The sequence below is a fragment of the Felis catus genome, chromosome E1 (genome assembly GCF_018350175.1).
Source record: "Felis catus isolate Fca126 chromosome E1, F.catus_Fca126_mat1.0, whole genome shotgun sequence".
Classification (NCBI taxonomy): domain Eukaryota; kingdom Metazoa; phylum Chordata; class Mammalia; order Carnivora; family Felidae; genus Felis; species Felis catus.
In genome coordinates this window covers 11,991,607-12,004,248 of record NC_058381.1, presented here as the reverse complement: position 1 = coordinate 12,004,248, position 12,642 = coordinate 11,991,607, and the positions used below count along the sequence as shown (strand labels likewise).

General features: G+C 50.5%; 1 long non-coding RNA gene across 2 annotated transcripts; it reads right to left on the bottom strand.

Moving 5' to 3' along the window:
• Positions 1–3,364: 3,364 nt before the first annotated feature.
• On the bottom strand, positions 3,365–12,642 carry LOC123382078. 2 transcript variants are annotated; one of them, XR_006589854.1, is made up of 3 exons: positions 12,116–12,642; positions 11,041–11,445; positions 3,365–3,980 (listed from the first exon to the last, which is right to left on the bottom strand). It is a non-coding gene; the product is annotated as an uncharacterized LOC123382078 (long non-coding RNA). The 2 variants fall into 2 exon arrangements; XR_006589853.1 differs by having other exon boundaries at positions 11,041–11,208.

Genomic DNA, 12,642 nt, shown 5'->3' with positions numbered 1-12,642 from the left:
GATCGGCCGTGAGCATCACGATCCATCGGGAGAACCTGACGTGGACAGTATAGACCCCCCTCCCGGCAGGTGATCCCTGGGGACACGCTCCACCACTCCCATCCCCCTTCTGATTAAAAAAAAAAAAAAAATCAACTCCAGGCATCCATCATCTACTCATCCATCCTTTGGACACACTCAGCAACTTCCAGGCCTCTGGAGAAGGAGGATTCAAGACAAAGGTACGTGTAGTTGAATTGGGGTGAAACATGTGCAAACAAGTAACCCAAGACCCAGAGGCTTATTGAAATTTTGGAGTGTGGCGCCACACTGAGAAATTGCTCCCGCATTGTATGATGCTATAAAAGCCTCCCAAAGGGGAGAGGGCGGGTCCTGGGTCCAGAAGGGGACACCTCACCTGGGACAAGAGTCTGCACCCTTCTGACTCCCAGGAGCAGCAAAAGATGTTCAGATTCTAAAAGAACAGGCGAGGCTGCCAGACATTGAATGTGGCCTGAGCAACAGGTAATGCCAAGGGGAGTCCCTCTCCCCGACAGTCAGGGCTGGCCTGGAGTAGCCAAGTTCTCGTTTGTCCTGTGGGCCCGAGCGCGAAGAGACCCCAGCATCAGTTGGTTCTGACTTCTCCCCATCCGTGGGCAAGCGGCCGCTCAGATGAAGTTTAAAATGACTTTAAAGATGTGTGAATGTAAATAAAAACACAACAGACCCAAATTCACAGGATGCAGCGAAAGCAGTGCTAACAGGGAAGCTCATAGCTGTAAAAGACCACGTTCCAAAAGAGGGAGGGGGCGCCTGGGCAGCTCAGTTGGTTGAGTGTCGACTCTGATGTCGGGTCAGGTCACGATCTCATGACTCGTGAGACTGAGCCCTACGTCGGGCTCTGCGCTGAAAATGCGGGGCCTGCTTGGGGTTCTGTCTCTCCCTCTCTCTTTCTGTCCCTTCCCCGCTCTTTCTGTCTCTCAAAATAGGTAAAATAAACATTTAAAAAAACCGAAAGGAAGGACGATCCCAAATCATCAACCTACCTTTACCACTGAAGGAACTAGAAAAAGAAGAATAAATTAAGCCCAAAGCTAGCAGAAAGAAGGAAATAAGATTAGAGCAGCGATCAATAAAATAGAAAACAGGAAACAAGGGAGAAAGTCAGTGAAACCACATTTGCCTCTTCAGAACATGACAAAGTTAGCAAAACCGATAAGCCATGAGTTAGATGGACTGAGAGAGACCAGGATAAGGGGGCGGGGGACTCAAGTTATTAAAATCAGAAATGAAAGTGAGGACATCACTACTGATTCTACAGGAAGAAAACTGATTATAAGAAGGTTGCACACCAACAACCTACTTGAAATGGACAAACTTCTTGGGGCGCCTGGGTGGCTCAGTTGGTTGAGCGGCCGACTTCGGCTCAGGTCATGATCCCGTGGTCCGTGAGTTCGAGCCCCGCGTCAGGCTCTGTGCTGACAGCTCGGAGCCTGGAGCCTGTTTCCGATTCTGTGTCTCCCTCTCCCTGACCCTCCCCCATTCATGCTCTGTCTCTCTCTCTCTCAAAAATAAATAAACGTTAAAAAAAAATTAAAAAAAAAAAGAAATGGACAAACTTCTAGAAACACACGACCTATCGATACTGAATCACTGAAAACCTGAATAGGTGATTCATTCAGTAATCAAAAGCCTTCTGACAAAGAAAAGCCCTAAACCTGACGACCTCACTGGTGAATTCTCCCCCCAAATTTAAAGAAAGACTAACACCAATCTCGCCCAAACCTTTCCAAAAAATTGAAGACAACACTTTCCAACTCATTCTACAAGGCCGGCATTACCCTGAAACGAAAGGCAGAGGAAGAAACTACAAGAAAAGAAAGCTACAGATCAATACCCTTTACGAATATTGATGCAAGAATCCTCAGCAAAATGCTAGCAAACTCAATTTAGCAGCATATTAAAAGGATTGTACACCATGAGCAAATGGGATGTATTCCTGGAAAGCAAGGATGGTTCGATATACAAACATCTGTTCACCTAATATACCACATTCACGGGACCAAGGAAAAAAATCCCACAAGAATTGCTTGCAGGCACTCAGACGGATATTTGTACACCCATGCGCACAATAATCAAAAGGTGGGAACGACGTAAGCCTCCATTGATGGAGAAACAGATCAACAAAATACAGTCTACACATCCAACGGAATATTAGTCAGCCTTAAAAAGGGAAGGAAATTCTGACACACTACAGCGTGCCTGAACCTTGAAGACATTAGGCCAAGTGAAAAAAGCCAGTCACAAAAAGACAAATACTGTGTGACTCCACTTACATGAGACACGTGGAGTCGTCGACTTCATGGAGACAGAAAGCGGAACGGTGGTTGCCAGAGGCAGAAGGAAAGGGGATGGAGAGTTAGGGTTGGTTTGTTTTTTGATTTGTTCTAATGTTCGTTTATTTTTGAGAGAGAGAGAGAGACAGACAGACAGAGTGTCAGTGGGGGAGGGACAGAGAGAGAGGCAGATACAGAATCCGAAGCAGGCTCCAGACTCCGAGCTGTCACCATAGAGCCCGACGTGGGGCTGGAACCCACGAACCGTGAGATCATGACCTGAGCTGAAGTCAGATACCGAACTGACTGAGCCACCCAGGTGCCCCGAGAGTGAGTGTTGAATGGGGACAGAGTTTCAGTTTGGGAAGATGGAAAAGTTCTATGGATGGATGATAAAAACGGTTGCAGAAAAATGTGAAAATATGTCATGCCACTGACCTGTGCACTTAAAAACGGTTACGCTAAGCACGCTTCCGTACAACTGTAGCCCCAGCAGTTCAGGAGGCTGAGGCGGGGGGGATCGCTTGAGCCCAGAAGCAACAGGTTGTGCCAGGAGGGCTGGACCTCCCCAGGTCGGAAGTGGGGCAGGTAAAAAATGGTTAAAATAGTAAAATTTGTGTTGTGCGTACTTTTCCATAGTAAGAACGTATACGTAAAGTTCGTAAAATACAAATAGCGAGCTGTGACCTATGAGCCCGCGGTGTTGGGGAGATCTTACACCCGTAACGAGTTGTAGCGACACCATGACAAGGTATTGATGAATGTGGTCCTAGGAGGGGTTGAGCGAAACGCCACGGGCAGCCGGGGTGGGGGTGGGGCAGCTTGTCACAGAGGGACTGAAAGCTTCATTTGAGCTGGACCTCCCAGGAAGGCGGGGTGGAGAGGGTCTTACAGGCTATGCACTGCCTAGGCAAGTCCTGGAGGGAGGTGAGGGCTGTCCCGGGTCTGCTGTGACTGGTATCAGGACCCGGGAGAAGGGCAATCCAGGGGAAGGTGGGCCTCCCCTGCTCTCATCAATCCTCGGGCTTCCCTGCTCACTCCCAGGGCTCGGGGCCCTGGTGAGCCTCCCTGAGCAGCTTGCTGGAGAGGAAGGCTTAATCCGGCCTCCTTCTTGCACATGGGAGGAACCGGGGGTCTGGAGTTGGGGGAGAAGCGCCAGGAGATAACGCAACAAGGAAACATAACTGCTAAAACTCTAACGCAACCGTAGCTGGGTGTCACAGGTATTTTATCCATATCAGCGAGGCCGGTGGAGCTACTGTGTCTGATGTGTTACTTTCAAGTAACAAGAAAGGGAATTCATTGGCTCAGGTATCTGAAAATTAAAAAAGAAAATTGCCAAAGAGTGTTGCTGCAGGCAGCGCTAGCTCCGGGCTCGGGGAGGTCTCTGAGGTCCCGCTGTCTCTCTGCTCTTCCTTCTGCGGTGGAGACTTATCCTGGGGAGGCGTTCCTCCTGGCCCTGGGGTGGGTGCTGGCAGTTGCCAGGGATACGTGCCCCACGCGCAGGCTCAGAAGAGCGACTGCAAGTAGACAAACCTGACCCCGGCCAGGGATGGAATGTTCTAATTAGCTTGGACGGAGTCCTGTAATTAGCTTTACTCCAGGTTCCAGGTGTGGGATTGAATGCCCCAGAACCGTAGGGATCCCAGTCGGAATCAGGGATTCCTGGGAAGGAAGAGGAGAGAAATGGATGTTGAGATCAATTCTCAGTGCTCAATGTCAAGAGATATCACAACAACTGGAAAAGAATGATATAGTTATTAGAAGTGCCTCCGGCTGCAACAGAAAATGCAACCAACAACGAGTTAAACGAATAGAAGCCCGGGGTTCCGCGGTGGCCAGCACTGATTGAACTGGGCGGCATCGTTCCCCCAAAGAGCCAGGCTCCATCCACATGCTCGCTTCTCCACTCTTGGCGTGCTCACTTTTATTCTTTACTCGCATGATGACTGCCATAGCCCCAGGAATAATACCCGCGTTCAAGGCAGGGAGATGGGGGACAGATCAAATCCGCAGGCTCCCTTCCCACATCATCCTTCTTATTGGGATACCGGAGCCTGTCCAGATGCTTCTGAAGAGACTTTCATTTAGGTCTGGGTCCATTTAGGTCTAGGTCCCATTTAGCTGGGTCCTGTGGCCACTCATACTTGCAGATAGGCTGAACAACCATCTTGGTTTGTCTGAGACTGAGGGAGGTCTGGGGACTTTTGGTGCTAAGACTGGACAAATCCTGGGCAAACCAGATAAGCTGGTCACCCTAACGGGAAGAGGGCTGAGGAAGCGAACGTGGGGCTTCCCAGGCTCTATGGTAGAATGTTGCAAAAGAGGAGGGGGTGATGGTGGGTTTTGGGGGTAGCCATCAGCAGTGTCTCCCACAAACAACCAGGGTGGTGAAGGGATTCAAAATCAAGACCTATCTGGAATCGGTGAAGGGACTAAAAAAATAGCCTAAAAATTAGTAGACGTTCTACATTCTGGATATGGGTTGCAGTATCTTCTCCCAGTCCATGGGTCACCTTTTTGCTTTCTTAATAGTGTCTTTGACGAACAAACGTTCTTGACTTAGCATAGTTCAATTTATCACTTTTCTCTTTATGGTTAGCACTCTTAGTTTCCTAAGAAACCTCTACCAACATCATGAGATAGTCTCCTTTTTTTTTTAACGGCTTTATTGAGAGATAATTCACATACCATACAATCCACCCATCGGAAGGGTACAATTCAATGCTGGTAAGATATTCAGAGATGTGCCACCATCAGCAATCTAAGGACATTTGCATCACCTCAAAAAGAAATCCCGTGTCCTTTAGCTATCATACCCTTATCCTCATCCCTCCCCGACTCCCAGGCCTAAGCAACCACTCGTCTACTCTCTGTCTCAATAGATTTCCCTATTCTGCACATTACATATAAATGGACTCCTACAATATGCGGGCTTTTGTATCTGGCTTCTTTGACATAGCATAATGTTTTCAAGGTTCGTCCATGTGGTAGCATGAGTCAGAATCTCATCCAACTTAATGGCCAAATAATATGCCATTGCATCACCACATGTTGTGTATCCATTCGTCATTCAATGGACACTTGGGTTGCTTCTGCTTTGTATGTGTTATACGGAGTGCTTCTGTGAACACTTATGTAAAAATTTCTGCATGGACATATGTTTCCCATGGTTTCTTTTTAAAGCTTTAATGTTTTACTTTCTGTCTGTATCTACAGTCCATCTGGAAGCTGTCTTTTGGGTCTGGTATGAGGTCAGGGTCAAGATAGTGTCTCCTCCATAAGGATATCCAATTGACTAAGCACCATTTACTGAAAAGACCACTTTTTTCCATTGCACTCTATCATAAATTAGGTAACCTACACGCGTGCTTGTTTCTGGACTCAATTATGTTTTGTTTTGTTTTGTTTTGTTTTGTTTAGTATTTTTTGGACTCAGTTCTATTCTTTCAGGCTATTTGGCCATCCTGATGTCAACCCTACGGCATTCTCCCTGAATAGAACTTTACAGCAAGTCTCGATATTAGCTTATCTAAGTCGTCCCATTTTGTTCTTCTTTTTAGTTTTTTTTTAATGTTTATTTTGAAGAGAGAGAGACAGAGAGAGAGCGGGGGAGGGGGCAGAGAGACAGAGAGACACAGAATCTGAAGCAGGCTCCAGGCTCTGAGCTGTCAGCACAGAGCCCGACACGGGGCTCGAACTTGGAAACAGTGAGATCATGACCTGAGCTGAAGTCGGATGTTTAACCGAATGAGCCATCTAGGCACCCCCTGTTCTTCTTTTTAAACATTGCCTTGATTGTTCTTGGCCGTTTGTATTTTTTTAATAAATTTATAATTGCCTATTAGTTTCTAAACAAAACAAAACAAAACAAAAAAGCCCGTTGGGATTTTTATTAAGTTTATGTTGAGCTGAATTACAGAGCAGTTTGAGTAGATCTGACATCTTTAAAACGTTGAATCTTCCATTCCAAAAAACATAGTATATTTCTCTATTTAAAAAATTTCTCTCAATAACATTTCATAATTTTTAGTGTAGAGGTCTTATGTGTCTTTCAGTAGATTTATTCATAAGGGTTTTTTTGTTGTTGTTTTTGATGCTATGCTACAGTTAAAATTTTTTCATTTGGATACCTGTCTTCAAATACCTGAAGGGCTTTTAGGTAGAGCAGAGGGCTGGTCACTGATTTATTGCCTGGTATGTGCAGGCAGGCCTGGAACCAAGTACCGTCCATATTTTCCCATCTACTCCTTAACAGCCCTTGGACACAGGGCTATCTTCTCCTCATTTTACAGAGGTGGAGCCAGGCCTGAGGCCAGGGCTCTCTGAAGGCCAAGCTGCACCCGCTTCAGTCTCGGTCCAGACCTGACATGGGGAAACCCGTGCCTATGGCTGCAACCCTCTGAGGATCTTTCCAGATAAGAAATTCTACGACTCCCAAATTCAAATTCAAGATTCGAATTTATCCAGCCCCACCCTAGTGCAAATATTAGTGAATCCTGACTTTTTCTTTTATAAGTAAACAAGTCAAGATATCAACTGAAAACACAATTTCTTAAGTCCATAGAACCTGAGTATCGTAATACTTTTTAACCATAACCTGAGTGAGGGTTAAAAGTCATCACACAATTTGTAAACAACACTTCAAGGGTGCTTAAGATCTCTGAGGGGAAAATGGCTTAAATGACATGGCCCACACCTCCCCATGAGCTCCAGCCAGCATAGGCACCCAAAACTGCTGATAACCCCCACTGCAGGCCTCACAGACCCCTCGATCTCAGCATGAGCCAAAAGGAACTCACATCTGCCTGTGTCTGGCCAACACTGGTCATACCTTTTGGTGACTCACATCCTTCCTAGGTTGGGGGAATTTCCCACACAGTGAGACAGAAGCATGCTTCCCAGAGGCCCTGGCAACCAGGCATCCGTATGTGGTCTGGGCTTGGCCAGTCACACGAGCCTGAGTGAGGTGCTACAGAAGGTCTAGGAGCCACTCTGGTGACGGTGGCCACCAGGACGCCCAGGGGCTCGTGGCACCAGTGGTAACGTCTGGTGCCACCTGCAACCGTCTGGCCTGGGGCACAGGTGCTGAGTTCTTCCGGCCCCTCCCGAAGAGCCTGCGAGCTGGATTCTATCATCTGGAACTGAGAAACACGCCCCTCCCCAGGCTCGCTCCCCGACCCCCTTTACAATAGAGGGCAACAAGGCCCCTCCGGCTGTCCATGCCTCCAGTCCAGCAGCGACCCTGGTGTCCCCCCTCCCCCTCCATCCCAGAGCCTGGGTCTTACCGACGATTCTGCTTCCTACAAAGCTCGAGGCTGTCCAGTTCACCACTCCCACCCTCGCTCTGGAGTGATCTTCCTGGGAGGCAGACTAGGTCAGATGGCCCCTCACTGAAGCTCTCCGGTGCCTGTTTCCCCAGCTTGTGAATTTTGCTGGGGAGCCTTTCCTCGGGGGACCACCCTAAGCTTTCCTACCCCAGTGCTGGCTCTGCCCCTCTCATTCTCGAAGCCACGATCGCTTCTCCTGACCCAGGGCTGTTGCACATGCACTTCATCTACCAATAGCTTTATTCCACCCTTTCCTAACCCCTGCCCCGACTTTGCCTTTAGTCTTAGCTTCTGGGGGAGTCATTTAAAAAAAAATGTTTATTTCTTTTTGAGAGGGAGAGAGAGAGCACGAGAGCGAGGGCAGGGGAGGGGCAGAGAAGAGGGAGACAGGATCCGAAGCAGGCTCTGTGCTGACAACAGCGAAGCCCAACGCAGGGCTCGAACCCACGAACTGTGAGATCATGACCTGAGCTGAAGTCAAACGTTTAACCGTCTGAGGCAGCCAGGCGCCCCCTGGGGAAGTCATTTTTGAGCCTTCCCCTCAGGGAGAGACATCTCTCACTCAGACCTTTGCAGCCCCTGTGCTTTGGGAGGCTCTGCGTGGTTGGCTCCCCGCTCATGCCTAGCCCATTTCAACTCATTACTTTTCCCTGTTTCTGTGAACGGACTGGATCTGAAATGCAAAGGCCTTTCTCAGCTGTGTCCCCAGAGCTTAGCACAGAGTTCAGCACATTTGATGAGCATTTGATGAATTAATGGTCCTATTTGCCTGTGTGCAGTACGGTCCTGGCGCCAGGAGAAGAGGCAAGAGTATCCACAGGCTCCCTTGTGCAGTTGTTCAGGTTGTGCACCGCAAAAGTTGCCTGGCCCAGGAAACAAGTGGAGCCCAGATCGGTCCGTGACCTTCCCACCAAGCTATGCTCCAAGAGAAAGAGGTATTTTTCCTAATTTGCTCAAAGGGGCTGTGTGAGTTAATGGTTCCTTAAGGCTCTACCCCCAAACCCAGTTTTTATTCATTCATACAGTATACTCCATGCTCCTGCCTATGTCCTGCCTCCCAGCCCCCTCGAGTACCTCTCTTTTCATTAGTTCCTCTCTGCCTTCCAGGAAGCCAGCAGCTCCCCAAGGAAGTACTCTAGCTTGAGAGAGGCCTGCAGAAACCGGCAGGGACAGGGCTTCCAAGAAAGTCTCTGGTAAGCCTGAGCCACTGATCTCCCGGATAAATGGGGGCAGACAGCAGTGAGTGAGTGGGCAGGCCCAGGAGAAACCAGTCGTGGGCGGCTGCAGAAATACTGACCCTGGACTCAGGGGGGGAATAATAGGCAATTAGCACCACAGTGCCCCCATCCAGCCCCAAGCCCATCAAACACAGGACGACTTTAACCAAATCCTACCTTCAAGAGCTCTATTTAGAGGCAGCTTAGTATAAATTGTTCTGTAAAGAGAAAAAAAAAAAATCCCAACAATCCAGGCAACAGAGCGGTTCCTAGTGGGAGTTGGTAATAGGTGGGTTGGAGAACCAGCGGGGGCCAGGGCCTTTGAAAAGCTCTGCAGGGAGAGTGGAGGAGGTCGTCAATTTCAATTCAGCCTGTTCTATTTCACTCTGTTCCAGGGCCTCTGCCTTCCCCCAGTCTCTTACATATTTGGAACCAGAAAGGGTGCACAGTGAGCTGGGTTGCATCTCTGCCTGTGCACAGGGAGGTCAGGCCTGGTAATCCCTGGTCCAGGGAAGGGGGCCGTCCGGGGCCCAGGCCTGGATCAAGCATGAGTGTGGGACACTGATCACTCCCCTGTGCCTTGGGTTCTTTTCCCTTTGCTCACTCCCCTCGAGGCAGCACCGGAGCAGCTCACCCATGGCTGCACCCAGAAATCACCAGGTGAGTTTTCCAAATGCTGATGCCCGGGCCCCACCCTGAGATTCTCGTCAGTTTGTGTGGATTGGCGCCCTAGAGTGGGCACAGCAAACGTTCCCCGGGTACTTCCACATGCAGTACCTAAGGCCCGTCCTATCCCTGCTCTCTTGTGTGGTTAGCCACCCATATGGGCCTGGGAGACTGGCAGGTGCACCTTCCTAAACCCCAGGGGCAGTGGTTTTCAAAGTGGGTTCCCTGGAGCAGCAGTATCGGCATCGCTTGACAATGCTTTAGGAATTCATATTCTCAGGCCCAGCCCTAGAGCTCTGGAATCAGAAATTCTTTTTGTTTGTTTATTTATTTTTGAGAGTGGGGGAAGGGGCAGAGAGAGAGAGAGAGAGGGAGACAGAGAATCCCAAACAGGCTCCGTGCGGCCAAGGAAGAACCAGATAGGGGGCTCGAACCCACGAACCCATGAGATCATGACCTGAGCCAAAATCGAGAGTCGGACGCTTAACCAGCTGAGCCACCCAGGGGCCCCTGGAATCAGAAATTCTTGGTGGATCCCAGCAGTATGTGCTTTAACAAGCCCTCCAGGGGATTCTGCTGGGCAGCCAAATTTGAGAATCCCTCCCTAGAATAATGATGGAATTATCAGTGCAGTTCAGCGCTCTTCAAACTTTACCATGCACAGGACTCAATTAAAATATAAATTCCGGGGATCCCTGGGTGGCTCGGGCGGTTAAGTGTCCCGACTCTTGATTTCGGCTCGGGTCATGATCTTGTGGATCGTGGGATCAAGCCCTGAGTCGGGCTCTGCGCTGACAGAGTGGAGCCTGCTTGGGATTCTCTCTCTCTCCCTCTCTCTCTCTGCACCTCTCCCACTCACGTGTGCACTCTCTCTCTCTCTTTCTTTCTCTCTCTCTCAAAATAAATAAAGAAACTTTAAAAAAAGATTATAAAAAATGCAAATTCTGGGGCATCTGCGTGGCTCAGTCTGTTGAGCGGCCAACTTCGGTTCAGGTCCGGATCTCACAGTTCATGGGTTCGAGCCCCGCGTCGGGCTCTGTGCTGACGGCTCGGGGCCTGGAGCCTCTTTCAGATTCTGTGTCTCCCTCTCTGTCTGCCTCCTCTGCTTGCACTCTGTGAAGCAGTGCGGGGAGGTTCTGTATTTCAGGCACAGCCCCAGGTGTGGCCGCTGGTCCGCAGACCACACTGAGCAGCTAGGCTGTAGCTACGTTGACTGAGTGCTTACTGTGTGCCAGGCACTGTGCTAGACCCTGTGCTTAAACCGTCTCGTCTCAACCTCCCGGAAACACTAAGAGGTAGGAAGTATTATTATTGAGAGATCACTCTCAATAATAGTGATAGGGAGAATCCATACCATTCATCCATGGGAAGTATACAGACTCTCAGTGTATTCAGAGTTGTGCACTCATGGCCCCAGTCAACATCAGAACATTCTCATCCTTCTCAAAGGAAAGGCGGATCCTCTTAGCCATCCCTCCCCCAGCCCCCAGCCCCCGGCCCTAGGCAACCTACCTTCTCTATAAACAGATTTGCCCCTTCTGGACCTTTCACTTAAAAGGGATCATACAACACGTGGCCTTTTGTGCCTGGCTTTTTTCCCTCAGCGTCATGTCTTCAAGGTTCATCCATGTTGTACTTTGTGGGAGTGCTTCACGCCTTTCTCTGGCTGCATATATTCCGCTGTTGGGGAGATCACATTTGTGTATCCATTCAACTGTTGATGGACACTTGGGTGCTTTGCCTTTGGGGGAGAGCGTGGCTCGGGCTGCCGTGGACACCGATCCACAGCAGTCCCATTTCATAGATGAAGACACAGAGACCGAGAGAGGCACTCCTTGCTCCAAGGTGCCTCCTTGCCAGCCGTCTCAGAGCCCCAGGTGGTGGCAGTGCTCACGGTGAGTGGCGGCACGTTTGTTTCTGGAGAAGGAGGGAGGGGCTTGGAGTCAGGGCTCCCGGATCAGAGTGTTGGCTTAACTCCTTCCGGGGAGAACGGGGGCAATTTGCTTAAGTCTGAGCCTCAGTCTCCCCAGGAGACAAAGGATAAATCTGTTAGGAGCTGCCTATGGAGGAGGGGAGCGCACGGGCAAAGCGTTCTTGGCAGGAGGAGGCACTCTGCACTGTCGGTGGGGCTGAAGTTCCTGGATCAGGGGCCAGAGGGGCCGAGGGCACTAACTGAAGCCTGTGATGTAGGACCCAGGGAGAGCGAGAGTGAGAGCGAGGAGAGAGAGAGAGATGGAGAGGCAGGCAGTGGGCGTGCCTGGTGGGGCAGGGAGGGGAGAGGAGGGGCAGGCTGCCAGAGGCAAGGCAATGAAGCTTTTCACCTCCTCCCACAGCCATTTACCCAGCCCTGGGGGTAACTGCCATCATTTCAAGGCTGGGTAATGCCAGGCAGATTAGGGAGGGAAAGGCTCCCTCGGGCGAGCAGGAACATTAGGCACAGTTATAAATGTCAGCCTCTGACAGGAGCCGAAGCTTGAGGGCACAGCCTTCCAGCTGCCGGCCAGTCCCACCCCTTCCCCCCCGTTTTGGGGCCAGGCTGGGCCAGGCCCCAGGAGCCTCTTGGGCTACTGCCCACCCCATACCTTACCTTCCACTCCCTGCGCCCTTCCGGCCGCTTCAGCTCAGGGTTCAGGCCCTGTTCCTGGTGCCCAGTATGTGCCCTTGGGCAAGCGTGTGCCTTAACCTGAGTCTCGTCTGCAAAAGGCTGTGAGCCTTGGCCACCGCCAGGACCTATTTTAGCCTCCCAGCACCACTATGGGGGGGGGACACTTCTACTATCTCCACGTGTGGGGGGGGGGACACTGAGGTTCAGAGAGGCGAGACCCCTTGTGGGCCTCAGTTTCCCCATCTGCAGAATGTGGACGTTGGGGAAGAAGAGGAGACCTCGGAGGGCACTGCCGGCCTCACAGTCTCTGTCCCGAGGAGCAGGGGCAGAGATCCTGGAAATCAGGCAGGACAGCGGGAGGCACGGGGAGCCAGGTTGAAGGCAGGCGTCTTCCAAAGTCATCTGTTCTGCTTCCGGCTTGGGGCCAGTGCTGCCGGAAGCCAGGAGTGTGGGCCCCCAGCTGGGGCGCTACCCAAGGGGACGGGGTGACGGGGGAGAGGGTGGGAGGG